This window comes from Panthera pardus, unplaced genomic scaffold (genome assembly GCF_024362965.1).
Source record: "Panthera pardus isolate Hobbes unplaced genomic scaffold, ASM2436296v1 HiC_scaffold_6, whole genome shotgun sequence".
Classification (NCBI taxonomy): domain Eukaryota; kingdom Metazoa; phylum Chordata; class Mammalia; order Carnivora; family Felidae; genus Panthera; species Panthera pardus.
This window is the reverse complement of record NW_026526991.1, coordinates 114,718,828-114,734,134: the sequence shown is the minus strand read 5'-3', so window position 1 is coordinate 114,734,134 and position 15,307 is coordinate 114,718,828. Positions and strand designations below refer to the sequence as shown.

The 15,307-nt window shown below is 40.8% G+C and overlaps 1 long non-coding RNA gene and 1 other non-coding gene across 3 annotated transcripts in view; both read left to right on the top strand.

The window, feature by feature from the left end:
• LOC128775018 (uncharacterized) overlaps positions 1–15,307 on the top strand; it is a 57,672-nt gene that overhangs the window by 20,752 nt on the left and 21,613 nt on the right. Inside the window, exons 2-3 of one of the 2 annotated variants that reach the window (XR_008419586.1) lie at positions 9,185–9,300; positions 12,905–13,188. This is a non-coding gene — a long non-coding RNA (uncharacterized LOC128775018). Of the gene's footprint in view, positions 1–9,184; positions 9,301–12,904; positions 13,189–15,307 lie in introns of those variants that run through there. The other variant, XR_008419585.1, reaches the window with a different exon arrangement.
• LOC128775184 (small nucleolar RNA SNORA62/SNORA6 family) lies at positions 12,624–12,770 on the top strand. The gene has a single exon (XR_008419827.1). It is a non-coding gene; the product is annotated as a small nucleolar RNA SNORA62/SNORA6 family (small nucleolar RNA).

Here is a 15,307-nt window from a genome sequence, read left to right as displayed (position 1 = left end):
GTGTGTGTGTGTGTGTGTGTGTGTGTGTGTGTATGTGTGCTTGTGGAAGGAGGGAGGGTGCAAAAGACATAGAGATAGAGATAGGGACAGAAAGAGAGAGACAGAAAGAGATAAAAACCATTAAATCCTTAGGAATTAATTGTACAATAAATGTTCAAAATCTTAGATCTTTAAAAAAATAATTTAAAACTTTACCAAATCACCTTAAAGAACATCTGCATAACTGATACAGTTTTATGGATAAGATTCATTGTTATAAGATTTAATTCATCATAAAGTAAATCTCTATATTTAATGCAATCCCAGTGAATATTCCAAAATAAGCTTTTGTGTTAGAAAATTTATGTAACAATTTGGCAAAAATGAAATGAAATGAAATGAAATGAAATGAAATGAAATGAAATCTGTACTTAAACTAATTTTAAAAATAAACTCCATATAGATTAAACATCTAAATGTTAAGAAAATAGAAATGTAAATGCATTAGAAGAAAACATTGACAAGTATGTCTGATTTTTAGAACAGGGAAAGCATTCTTTTTTTTTTTAAAATATAATTTATTGTGAAGTTAGCTAACATACAGTGTATACAGTGTTCTCTTAGCTTTGGGAGTAGATTCCCATGATTCATTGCTTACACACAATACCCAGTGCTCATCACAACAAGTGCCCTCCTCAATGCCCATCACCCATTTTCCCCTCTCCCCTGCCACCTCTATCAACCCTCAGTTTGTTCTCTGTATTTAATAGTCTCTTTTGGGACGTCTGGGTGGCTCAGTAGGTTAAGCATCTGACTTCGGCTCAGGTCATGATCTCACAGTTCGTGGATTCGAGCCCCACGTTGGGCTCTGTGCTGACAGCTCAGAACCTGGAGCCTGCTTCGGATTCTATGTCTCCCTCTCTGCCCCTCCCCTGCTCTCACTGTCTCTCTATTTCTCTCAAAAATAAATAAACATTAAAAAGAAAAAAGAAAAATATTTAAAAAGAGTCTCTTATGGTTTGCCCTCCTCTCTGTTTGAAACTATTTTTTCCTCTTCCATTCCCCCATGGTCTTCTGTTGAGTTCTCAAATTCCACATATGGGTGTAAATATATGATATCTGTATTTCTCTGACTGACTTATTTCACTTAGCATAATAGCCTCCAGTTCCATCCACATTGCTGCAAATGGCAAGATTTCATTCTTTCTCATTGCCCAGTAGTATTCCATTGTATATATAAACCACATCTTCTTTATCCATTCATCAGTTGATGGACATTTAGGCTCTTTCCATAATTTGACTATTGTTGAAAGTGCTGCTATAAACATTGGGATACAGGTGCCCCTATGCATCAGCACTCCTGTGTCCCTTGGGTAAATTCCCAGCAGTGCTATTGCTGGGTCATAGGGTAGATCTATTTTTAAGTTTTTGAGGAACCTCCACATGGTTTTCCAGAGTGGCTGCACCAGTTTGCATTCTCACCAACAGTGCAAGAGGGTTTCAGGGAAAGCATTCTTTTTTTTTTTTTTTTTCAATGTTTATTTACTTTTGAGACAGAGAGAAAGAGACAGAGTGCCAGTGGGGGAGGGGCAGAGAGAGGGAGACACAGAATCCGAAGCAGGCTCCAGGCTCTGAGCTGTCCTCACAGAGATATGGCCATCTAAGCGCATGAAGCTCAAAGATCCCTGAACAGATTCAATCCAAAAAGATCTTCACGGAGACACAGTATAGTGAACATCTCAAAAATCAAAGAAGAGAGCATTTTGAAAGCAATGAGAGAAAAAAAGGCTAGTCACATATATGGGAACCTTGGTAATGTGATCAGCAGTTTTCTCCTCAGAAATCTTGCAGTCTAGAGGAGAGTGCTAAATGCTAAAAGAAAAAAAAAGAATGCCAAGCAGAATACTTTCCATGGCAAAGTTGTCCTTCAGAAATGGAGGGGTAAAGACTTTTCCAGACAAACAAAAACTGAGAGAATTTGTCACCAATAGACTGACCTTACAAGAAATGCTAAGAGGAGTTCTTTAAGCTTAAGTGAAACGACCCTGGTTAGTACCATGAAAACATACTAAAGTATAAAACTTGCTGGTAAACATGATAAACATATAGTAAAATTCAAAGTACTCTAATATGCAATGGTGGTGTATAAATCACTTTGGACTCTAGCATATATGTTAAAAGACAACAGTATTAAAAATAACAATAGTTACAATATTTGGCTTATGGACACACGATATAAAAACATATAAATTGTGGCATCGACAACATAAAATGCAGGATAGACAAGTAAATGTGTAGAACTTTTCTATGAGATTGAAGGTAAGTCGTGATAAGCTTAAAATAGACAGTTGTAAGATGTATTGTGAAAGCCTCATGGTAATCACAAAGCAAAAACCTATAAGAGATACACAAATAATAAAGAGAAACAAATCAATCCCACTACAAAAAGATCATCAGTATACAAAGAAAGAGAGGAAGAAAGTAGTAAAGGAACTACTAAACAATCAGAAAACAATGAACAAAATGGTGGTAGTAAGCCCTTACCTATCAATAATTCTAAACGTGAATGATTTAAGTTCTCCAATTAAAAGGTGTAGGGTGGATGAATGGATTAAAAAAAAAAAAAAGAAGAAGAAGAAGAAAAAGAAGACCTAACTATATGCTACCAATAAGACACTCACTTAAGCTTTAAGGCCATTCCTAGGTTGAAAGTGAAGAGATGGAGAAAAATACTCCATGCAAACAGAAACCCAAGGAGACCAGAGATAGCTATACTGAGATCAGACAAAATGCCTTTAAGTCAAAAACTGTAACAAGAGACAAAGCAGGTCATTATATAATAATAAAGGGGTCAGTTCATTGAGAGGATATAGCGATTGTAAATATGTATGTACCCAGGATTTAAGCTCCTAAGTCGATTAAACAATTATTAATATATCTGAAAACAGAAATAGACAACAATGTCATAATAGTACAGGACATCAATACCCTACTTTCAACAATGGATAGATCATACAGACAGAAAGTCAATAAGGAAATAATGGACTTGAACTTCACTTGGAAACCAAATGAGCCTAACAGTCATATATACAGTGCATTTTATCCAACAGTAGCATATTCTTCTCAAGCACTTAAAGAACATTCTCCAGAGCAGATTCCATGTTGGCCACAAAGCAAATCTTTAGAAATTTAAGAAGACTAAAATCGTATCAAATCTATTTTCTGACCAGAATAGTATGAAAGTAGAAATCAGTAACAGGAAGAAATCTGGAAAATTCAAAATATGTGGAAATTAAACCATACACTCCTGAACAAACACTAAGTCAAAGAAGAAATCAAAAGAGAAATAAAAAAAAAATATCTTGAGGAAAATGAAATGCAAATACAACATACTAAAACTTACGGGATGCGCAAAATAATTCTAAGGAGGAAGTTTATAGAGGTAAATGTATGTACTAAGAAAAAAGAAAGATCTCAGATAAACAACCTAAACTTATACCTCAAGGAATAAAAAAAAGAACACACTAAACCCAAAGTTAGCAGAAAGAAGGGGATAATAAAGATTAAAGCAGAAATAAATGAAATAGAGACTAGGAAGACTAGGAAGAGAAATAGAGACTAGGAAGGAAATAGAGACTAGAAGAGACCATTAAAACTAAGAGTTGGTTTCTTGAAAAGGTAAACAAATTGACAAACCTTTAGCTAGACTAAGAAAAAAAAGAGAGATGATTCATATAAATAAAATTATAAACGAAAGAGGAGACATTACAACTTGTTTCACAGACATACAAAAACTCACAAGACTACTACGAGAATTGTAAGCCAACATCAGATAACTTAGAATAAATAGATTCAAACCTAGAAACACACAACTTACCAAGACTGAATCATGACACAATAGAAAATCTGAATAGACCAATAACAAACAAGGAGATTGAACACCAATTAAAAATTTCCCAGCGAACAAACCCAAACCCAGATGGCTTCACTGGTGGGTTGTTCCAAACATTTAAAGATTTAGTACCAGTTCTTCCAAATTCTTCCAAAAAATTGAAGAGGAAGGAACACTTCTAAACTCATTTCGTGAGGCCAAGTTTACCCTGCTACTGAAACCAGACGAAGACATTATATAAGGAAACGAAACTACGTGCCAGTATCCCTCATGAAAATACACGAAAAAATTCTCAACAAAATGCTAACGAAATGGAATTCAAGAGCACATTAAAGGGATCAGATGCCATGATCAAGTGAGATTTGCCCGTGAGTTGCAAAGATGGTTCAACATGTGCAGGTTAATAAACACGATGCACCACATAGAAAAATCATATAATCGTCTCAACAGAGGCGGAAAAAGCACTTGGCAAAATTCAACATCCTTTCGTGATAAAAACTTGCCACCGATTAGGTATAAAAGAAATGTACCTCAACATAATAGAGGCCATATATTACAAGCTTGCAACTAACATCGTACTCAATGGTGAAAAGCTAAAAGCCTTTCCTCCAAGAACAGGAGTCAGACAAGACTCAACACTACTATTCAATATAGTACGGTAAGTTCTAGCCAGAACAATTACTTACAAAAAAAAAAAAAAGTAGCCAAATCAGAAAGAAGTAAAATGAGAGCCATTTGCAGATGGCACTATTTTATGTATAGAAAACCCCGAAGACTCCAACAAAAGCTGATGGAACGAATAAGTGCATTTCGTAAAGTTGCAGGATACAAACTCAACCCAGAAATCAGTTGCATTTCTATACATGAACAACAAACCATCTGAAAGAGAAATTAAGAAAGCAATTCCTTTTCAATAGCATCAAAAATAATAAGATAATGGGGTGCTTGGGTGGCTCAGTTGGTTGAGCATCTGACTCTGATTTCCGCTCAGGACTTGACTCCAGGGTCGTGGGATCAAGTCCCCCGTTGGGCTCTGCACTGAGTGTGAAGCCTGCTTAAGATTCTCTCTCTCTCTCTCTCTCTCTCTCTCTATCTCTCTCCCTCCCGCTGCCCCTCTCCCCTGCTCCTGTGCTCACTCTCTCTAAAATAAGATGAAAAATTAAAAAAATAAGATACTTAGGAATAAATCTAAGCAAGGAAGTGAAAGATCCATACACTGGAAACTGTAAGACTGATAAATAGAAGAAGACACAAATAAATGGGAAGATAGCCTGTGTTAATGGATTGGGGAATTAATATTGTTAAAAAGTTCGTGCTACCCACAGTGCTTTACAGATTCAATGCAATCTCGACCCAAATCTCAATGGCATTTTTCACAGAAGTTTAAAAAAAAGAATCATAAAATTTGGATGGAACCACAAAGACTCCTTTAGCGAAAACCATCTTGAGAAAGAACAAAGCCAGAGCCATCATATTTTCTGATGTCAAACTATATTTGAAAAGCTATAGTAGTCAAAACAGTATGGTACTGGCATAAAAACAGGCACATGGATCAATGGCACAGAATAGAGGCCCAAGAAATAAACCTACCCATATATGTCTGATTAATTCCCAACAAAGGAGCCATGAATATAAATTGGGGAAAGGGCAATGTCTTCAATAAATGATGTTAGGAAAATTGGATATTCACATGCACAAGAATGAAACTAAACTCCTGTCGTACACCATTCATAAAAATTAACTTGAAATAGATTAAAGGCTTAAATAGAAGACCTGAAACTATAGGACCCCTAGAAGAAAACACAGGCTGCAAGCTCCCTACACTGGTCTTAGCAGGGATTTCTTAAGATAAGACACCAAAGCATAGGCAATAAAAGCAATAATAAACAGGTAGGAGTATATCAAACCTAGAAACTTCCTCACAGCAGAGGAAGTCATCAATAAATTGAAAAGACGATCTACAGAATGGGGGAAAATATTTGCAAACCATGCATCTTATATGGGCTTAACATTGTAAAAATATAAGAACCTCATAGGGGCACCTGGGTAGCTCTGTCGGTTAAGCATCTGACTTTCGGTTTTGGCGCAAGTCGTGATCTCGTGGTTTCTTGAGTTTGAGCCTTGTGTCGGGCTCTGCACTGGCAGCATGGAGCCTGCTTGGGATTCTCTGTCTCCCTCTTTCTCTGCACCTCCCTCACTCACACTGTGTATCTTTCTTAAAATAAATAAGTAAACTTTAAAACAATTTTTTTAAAAATATAAGGAACTCCTATGACTCAACCTTAAAAAACCCTCAGACAATCTAGTTATGAAATGGGCCTGTGACCTGAGTAGACATTTTTCCAAAGAAGACATACAAATGGCCAACAGGTACAAGAAAGGGTGCTTAATGTCACCAATCATCAGGGCCATGCAAATCGATACCCCATGTGAGATATCACCTCACACCTGGTAGAGGGCTATTAAGAAGACAAGAGCTCACAAATGTTGGCAAGGATGTGGAGAGGGGGGAACGTTTATGTACTGTTGGTGGGAATGTTAACTGGCGCAGCCACTATGGAAAACAGTATGATGGTTCCTCAAAAAATCACAAATAGGACTATCACATGATGCAGCAATCCCACCTCTGGGTATTTATCTGAAGGAAACAGAATCAGCATCTCAAAGAGATACCTGCACTCCCATGTTTATGGCAGCATTACTCCCAATAGCCAAGACATGGAAACAACCTAAATGTCCATCAGTAGATGCACGGATCAAGAAAATGTGTCACACACACACACACACACACACACACACACACACACACAATTATTCACTGAAAAGGAAGAACATCCTGTCATTTGTGACAACACAGATGGAACTTGAGGGCATTACGTGAGGTGAAATAAGCCTGAGCGGGAAAGACAAATACAGCACTGTCTCACCAATACATGGAATTAAAGAAAGAAAAAAAAAAAGCCGATTTCATAGAAACAGAGAAGGAGAGAAGGGAGGTTGCCAGGGAAGATGGGGAGGGGGGGAAAATGGTAGGTCAAAGGGCACACATTTTCAGTTACAAGATGCGTAAGTTCAGAGGATCTAATACAGCATGTTGACTATTGTCTAACTCTATATAGGTGACTATATAATACAGTATGGACACTTGCAATTGGCTGAAAAAAAAAGTTAACTATGTGCCACGATGGATGTGTTAATTACCTTGCTGTTGGTAACCATTCCACAATATATATGTATATCAAATGATCACGTTTGTACACTTTATATGCAATTATGTTTGTAAATTATTCCTTGAAAAAGCCGGGGGGAAAAGTTAAAAAAGGAAATCCTTTCTGTAAAATGAAGCAGAAAACATAAAGCCTTCCTGTACATTTTCTATAGACATGACTCTACGTTTTTATAGACATATACATGTAAATGTATGGAAAAGGACACTTACAAATGGATGATAGCAGTTGCCTCTGGAACGCAGACTGGGGCGGGGCTTGGACCCATCACAGGAACTCAACTTGATTTGCATTCTTCGCCTGTCTGTGAGATACAGTCATGGCATCGTGAATTTAGAGTTTGTAGAGTTAAGTAAAGGTTACTCTAAAAACTTTATTGGAAGTTTGAGGAGTATCATGTGTGACTTGATTGAGGCAAAGTACTATCTTCTCTTTTCTAAGTTCTAGTTTAAAACCCGTAATAAATAAAGGGTGAAGGAGACAGTGATGGGAATGTGGCATTTTGTTGTTTCCACCTTCCCAGGTATTCACCGTTATTATTAAGACACGGCAAGGAATCTTCCCTGCCAATACAATCGGAAGGTCAGTTAATAAAAATAATGATAATATTACGAGACAGGAAAGCATTGAAAGTGCTACATACATACCTTAAAGCCATTTTGACTTAAAATCTGCAAATCCATCGGCTCATTCATCAAGCTTTTGACGCGATGCACGACTGAGGCCTTAGCTCCAATATGGGTCCACTCCTCTGGGTTCTTTATCCTTTCTCTTGCCAAAGCGACTTCTGTAAACCAGCATGCTTCATCTCCACTTTTGTTTTCTTTAAACTCGAGCAAAACTGAAGACACTTGCAAACAACCAGAGTGCGGACTTCTTGTGGATTTCCGCGGCTTTCTACCCGACCATTTTTTTTAGTTGTCTATTTCTCACCTGCTTTGACAACAATGTTTGTCGTAGCAACGCGCTTGAATGTAGCTTTCCAAAACACTCAACTTACTTTTAGAAAAGAAACCCTCTGTTGCTATTTATTCTTCGTTAGTTTACTGAGTCCAAAATTAAACCGCACAATGACACTAATACAAATGTTATAAATGGTATTAGCCAACAGAATAAGCAAACAACTCAACAGTTGGGAAGAGGGGAGGCCAGGATTCACCCCCAGCTCTGCGAGCCAAGGCCACGGTTCTGTTTGTTTTACGGCGGGAATGGGGACACTAGGTGTGTGTATGCTGTGGATCAAACAAGTTGGTTGGGAAAGCTTCTGCAGTGTTTTCTGATATGACAACTAGCCCCACGAATGCCTGGATCCACCTGTCCAAGCGTTTCCGAGGGAGATACACATCAGAAAGAGGAACGCTGCTTCTTACCAGCAGCATGACTCACGGGTAAAGAGGAGTTGGTGGAAAAGCCATATTTTACGATCTCTCCACTGTCTGGCGAGCCTCCACCGCACAGGAGCCCCGCCTCAGGACCAGCACGCATTCAAGCCTGGATGGGGAAGGAGGGCTCCAACCGGCCCTGTGTCCACGTGTTAACTCTGACTCACAGAAGAGGACCAGTGAGGAAGTATGGAACCAAATAGCTTGCAGAGTAGATGTCCCCCCCCGACTGCATGCGAGGCAAAAGTGGAACAGGGGAGAAGGTGGCTTTGGTTACTGCTCGTTTTTGTTACTGCTTTTAGGAACACGGCGAACGGCTGTGAAGCCACTGCCCGTATGTCAAGCCTGAGAGGTACCTGTGACTTACGTCTCTCTGTGTGCTTCCTCTCTCCCAGCCAGCGTCTTCCGCCAAGAGTAGCCAGCATTTTGGGCCTTGAGGTGATCCTTCCTTTAATGAATTTTTCTTTGTTTTAAATATACATACGCTTCTGCCTTCTCTTAACCAAAGTTGAAAAGCAAAAATCTTACCTCTTGCCCTCTTATGCCTGCCCTGAAACTCTAAGAAAAAGGTATTATACAAGGTCCAGCATTACCCAAGGGAGCTCAGTTGTCTGCAAGAGAGTAAGAGAGAGAAATTGCAAATAGTTACCTTAGTTTCCTTTTGATCTAAAGAATCCATGATTGTCTTTTTTCCCTTTCTTTAGTTTCCTTTGGTCATACCAAGGAATGACCCGGTAGATAAACTGCACTGTCTAATGGACCAAGAGTATGGACATGGTCGAACTGGATGATCTGTTTAACTGAAGCCTTTGGAGCAGAGGTAACATTTTCTTGTTAGGGGACATGGTATGAATGTCACCCTCATGATGTGTTATATATATATACATATATGTGTGTGTGTATATATATATGTATATACATATACATGATGTATACATATACATATATATTCAAAAAATATTCATAATTATATTCACAAATATAATTATATTCATAAATATATTCATAGATATATTCATACACACACACACGTATATATGTATATATATAACGGCATATTCCTCAGCCATAAAAAAGAATGAGATCTTGTCATTTGCAACCACGTGGATAGAGCTAGAGTGTATTATGCTAAGTGAAATAAGTCAGAGAAAGACAAATACCATATGATTTCACTGATGTGTGGAATTTAAGAAACAAAACAGATGAACACAGGGAAAAAAAAAGATGGATGCAAACCATCAGAAAGACTCTTAGGTATAGAGAACAAACTGAGGGCTGGTGGAGGGAGGCAAGTGGCGGGGATGGGCTAAATACGTGACGGGCATTAAGGAAGGCACTTGTTTTGATGAGCACTGAGTGTTATATGTAAGTGATGAATCACTAAATTCTACTCCTGGAACTAATATTACACTATATGTTAACTAACAAGAATTTAAATAGAAACTTGATACATTTAGAAAAAAAAATGAGACTTTCAAAACACGTGGAATATTCTAGAAGATCTCAACAAACAGGAAAGTGGTTTCAACGTGAATTTGACTGTATCTCAAATATATGAAGTTAGTTCTGTTAGAAAAGTGATTAAAGAAAGCAACTTAAGTGATACAAACTTTCTGTAACACTTCATGAAGTGGACAGTTTCTATTTGGAGGACTGCAAAATAGGGCAGAAGGCAGGAAACTTTTACAGGATAAAGAATACAGAACAAGAAAGAAAAGTAGAAAATATCTGATTGGTGGGAGCCATATAGTCAACCTTCTGGGCAAGAAGGCCCAGAGTTGGTGTGTCCTTTTGGGGATTGGCTGACTGGATATACTAGGTTTCTGGTCAAGGGGAGCATTTATGGGGACACAGAGGTTATCTAAGTCATGGGTTGTCAATATGGCAACCTGGACAGGAGTGGCTCCATCTTGGGCCTAGAAATTTATTTCAACACTTCTCTCTAAACTTCCCTCTTCGTCCTTTCTTTTCTTCGAGGGGAAATTGTCCTCACCTCCACCATCTGTGCCCTCAGCTGCTCATTCTATCAGCTGTCCTGAGGCCAGGGTTAAGATGTCCGTGGTTCCTCCTGGTGTCCTGCGAGATAGCCTGTGTTTCCTTCAGTCTGGAATGGAAGAAAAGATAAGGCAGCTCTTCAGAGTCCAGTGTGTGGTCCTGGAGCCTGGACCTCCCGTACCTGGCGTGAAGGGGGTTGATGTGTCATTTACTCAGGTCTACAGGAGTCTGAGTCCGTTGGCAATGTGAAAACCCTATTCAGATGTCTGGAGTCTGGCCGTTGCTGTTCACACAGCTGGTTCCCCTGGCTGAGATCTGAATCGGTGGTGGAGAGAGGCTTAAGGGGGATGACTCAGCAGAGGCCGATGGTAAACTAAGAAAATTCCGTCAGAGTACCTCCATAAGGAAAGCGTCAGCTCGCCTGGGAAGACAGTTATCCAAAGGAATAGCTCACTTCTCATGACCCACCCCCTCCCTTCATGGGTTGATTTTTAGGCACTTGTCTGGGCACAAGGGGTGGGGTTGCTAAATAAGACAGATTCTCTCTTCACAAGAAATATACAATCTAAATCTAGAAGGGCACGGTAAGGCACGCCAATGAGTGATTCGGATTGAATGGGATGACTGTCTCAGGAGGCACAAAATAAGGCTTCAAGGGTTTTGAAGAAAAAGAAATGGGCATTCGTTGAGCACCTGTTATGGGGTGGACACTGTGCTGTGATGTGTAGTTTCAGACTTCAGCCCTTGCTCAGCTCTGGTGGCTTCTTCAGGAAACTTATCACCATTACAGAGCAAACCGAGGGGACAAGATACTCTTGTTTCTCATTAGTCTGTCCCATGACTAGGTCCTTATGTTATTTTTCAGGGGACTGAATGTGAACTTTGGAACGTATTACTAAAAATCCCCATGGGGCACCTGGGTGGCTCAGTCGGTTAAGCGTCCGACTTCGGCTCAGGTCATGATCTCACGGTCCGTGAGTTCGAGCCCCACGTCGGGCTCTGTGCTGACAGCTCGGAGCCTGGAGCCTGCTTCAGATTCTGTGTCTCCCTCTCTCTCGGACCCTCCCCCATTCATGCTCTGTCTCTCTCTGTCTCAAAAATAAATAAACGTTAAAAAAAAATTTTTTAAAAACCTTTAAAAAAATCCCCGTACATTTTTGTAGTTATGGCCTTTTATGTTTTACTGCGGATGACTTTCACTTACGTATCTAATGAGATGGGGAGATAATCTGTAAAAAAAAATGTTAGAAATGAAAGAAAAACGATAGGCGAACAACAACAACAAAACGTTGGTTGAGCCTTTTTTTTTCCCCCTTTCATCTCTTGGTTGCCTTATCGCTTCAGATTTAGAGAAGTCCAAACCATGATGCAGACTTATTGCGACTGATAGAGAATTTTCTAGTGCAATCTAAAGGGGCAATGCTGTAAACCCTGATACCAAAATCTTTAAGCCTAACTGAAAGGAGAACTGAATAATCGTCAGTTGGATCAGAGCAGAGACCTAAAAGTGGTTCTGCACCTTGGCTGCTTTAAAAAATGCAGGTGCCGGGGGCGCCTGGGTGGCTCAGTCGGTTGAGCGGCCGACTTCGGCTCAGGTCACGATCTCGCGGTCCATGGGTTCGAGCCCCGTGTCGGGCTCTGTGCTGACAGCTCAGAGCCTGAAGCCTGTTTCGGATTCTGTGTCTCCCTCTCTTTCTGCCCCTCCCCCGTTCATGCTCTGTCTCTCTCTGTCTCAAAAATAAATAAACGTTAAAAAAAATTAAAAAAAAAATGCAGGTGCACCTGGCCATACCTCCAGCCAATTAGATTAAACCTTGTCATGGTGGGATCCAGACTTCAGTATTTTTATTTTACTTTTTTATTAAGTTTATTTATTTTGAGAGAGAGACACAGAGAGAGAGAGAGAGATTGAAAACACATGTATGCTGATAGGGGAGGGGCAGAGGGAGAGAGAAAGAGAATCCCAAGCAGGTTCCACACTCAGCACAAAGCCCAGCGCGGGGGTCCATCCGGCAAACGGTGAGATCATGACCTGAGCTGAAATCGAGAGTTTGGCACTTAACCAACTGAGCTACCCAAGTGCCCCAGACTTCAGTATTTTTTAAAGCTCCAGATGATTCAAAGGTGCCATCGGTGTTAGTAAATACTTCCGCACAAGAGATATTTAAATCTAATCTGCTGGTTGATGAATTCACAAGCATAGGTCGTGTGCTACGTGATGGGAGAGTCATTCGCTAACACCACAAGGGTCTCTGGCCCAACGGGTGGGGTTTGAGAGTAGTTCTTGCCACAAGTATAATTCAAGTGTGTCAGAGCTTTAAGGAGAAATGAAAACGTTTTGAAAAATGGTCTATGTTTTCCTCTGCTTTTCTGCATATTTTCCTAACTGCTCGGGCCTCTTAGGCATCACCGGGCCCTTCTGTTTTCAGAGCAACTTGATGAATCCTGTGTAAGATCCCAAGAAGGGAGCTCACCCAGTGGCCTTCATGAGGTGGATGCTGGGGAGGCTGCGGCCACGAAGAATTCCGGGGTGAGTGGCCTGCTCTGGCTCCTGAGTTCATTGCTGCTCAGCCTGAAGTCGCACTTGGGTCTGAAGGCGCGTGGGTGCCCTCGGTGCCTATTCAGCAGGTTCCCTACTGAGGACGGGAGCCCTCAGCCTGCCACTGAAGACTGGTCTGCAGCTCCCACCACTGGGGGCCACTGAATGGGCACGACCAACCACGGAGGGATCTTAAAGAGCTGCTCCTCCACAAAGGCAAAAAAAAAAAAAAAAAAAAAAAAAAAAAAAAAAATGGAAATAAGTTTGCCTGAAAAGGAACAGTTCCTGAAACAAAACAAATTTAATCTGCATGCGAATCCCCCAGATGTTGCTAAAATGCAGATTCTAATTCAGCATTTGGGGGTGGAGAGGAGGCCTGGGCTTCTGCCTTTCTTCCAGACCCTATGGGTTTGGAGAACACTAAGAGATTTCTAACAAAGCCCTGGCGCTGTTGGTTCCCAGACCACACTTTGAACGGCCACGGTGTAAGTGAAGCGTTTCTCAGAGTGAGTGCAGATCCCGAGTCAGAGTCACTGGGGTGGAGACACTTGCTCTAAAGCAGATACCTGTGCCCCACCCCCAACCTTCTTAATTAGGCTCTCTGGGGGGTGAACTAAGACTAACCGCCTGGGGAATTTTTTTTTTTTTCTTTGAATGCTCAGGATCATGTCAATAATCTCATCTTGCCCCTTTCCAGATTGTAACTTAATTGATTTAGGGTGGGGCCTAGGCACTTTTAGCTCCTCAAGGCACCTAGTGTGCAATCAGAACATGAGAACCCCCTAGAAAGACTCAAAAATCTCCTAGCGTCTGTGTGCCACCCTCAGAGACTGGGATTTCACGGGCCTTGGGTGTGGCCTAGGTACTGGAACAGTGTCCCAGGTGATTCCTAAGGTGCAGACAAGCTTGGGAACCACTGGGTTAGCGTGTCCCTATGTGAGCACATCATCCAGGCAGTTCTTAATGCATGTTAAAGCTTGAGAGCCTCTGATCTGGAAGGAAAGTCAAAGACAACTCTTTTGTTAGCATAAAGGGTAACTGTCTGCAACGACTCTGGTTATAAGTCTAGGAGCCGTCTTAGAGCTATGACTAAAACTTCAGACATGTGTTTGATTCACTGGGTGTAGGAGGATGTGGGTAAGCAACGGAAAGACAAGGTAGAAAGAGAAACGATACACACGCTCTAACTCTTCCAAAGGGTCTTACTCCAATCTGCTTGCACAGCACAGCTGTTGGATTGCTAGGCCTTATGGACACAACAGAAGATTAATACAGAAAGTTTCTGATTGTAAATATGTGCTATTATTCCTTTATGAGTTACCTTTTCGATCATCAGACTGGTTATGTGTATTTGTTTTAGGGGAGAGTTCTGTGCTCAGAGGAGAAAAACAAGCCCGTAAAAGCTGGTAGACATCTATTGTTTCTGACTGCCCAGCAGACCTTGTGTACTTCTAGAAAAACAGTCCGTTTTTTGAGCTAATGATTTTGCTTGGGGGTTAAAATGTTACACTTGAGTTATATGTCCAGCCTTGTGTCATAGAGCCTGAACTCATTCGTTCCTCAACACCAGATCTCAGCCAAGCCACCTAGAGGTCTTCTCTAGGATTTCTCAAATCAGAGTTGGTTTCTCTCTGGTTGTAAAGTGACATGCCATGGGCACCCGTGGCGTGGAGGGGAACTTGCCTGCAGTGGGAAAGAATTAGACCAACCCAGTGACAGAAGCCAGAGGAGCCTGGGAAGGGAGACACCCCAGTTCCCATCCCTGAGGTCCCTGCAGACACCTGCTTATACTGTCTTATCTTCGGTTCTGTGAGCTGTCCTGCTACCATTTCAATAAATCGCCTTTTTTTTTGCTTAAGAGGATTTGAACCAAGTGTCTGTCACTTACAAGCCAAGAAGCAAAAGAGAGACTCTCAAAGTGTTGAGGAAGGAGAAGAAACCTTTGTGCAGATACCAACGAGGAGAAGTAAGTCTGTGGGTTTTCTGCGATGCCTAGCAGAGCCATCAGGTCCCATAACGTGAGATCAGAATTATTAAACAAGTGTCCCTTGTACACCTTGCCACAGGCAAGGATTCGGCTGGGCTTTCAAGGCCATAAGCACCGATATGTATACCACACTTGAACATTTACAAAGTGTTTTCGGAAATATTACGCCATTTTCCAGATGAGGACAAGTGCTCAGCAAGAGACTAAGGCTCCCCCAAGATCCCAGCTCCAGAGAATTGGAAGCAAGACTCATATCCAGGATTTGCTGGGTCCAACCCTGTGGTCTTTATCAATGTGCCACTGTAT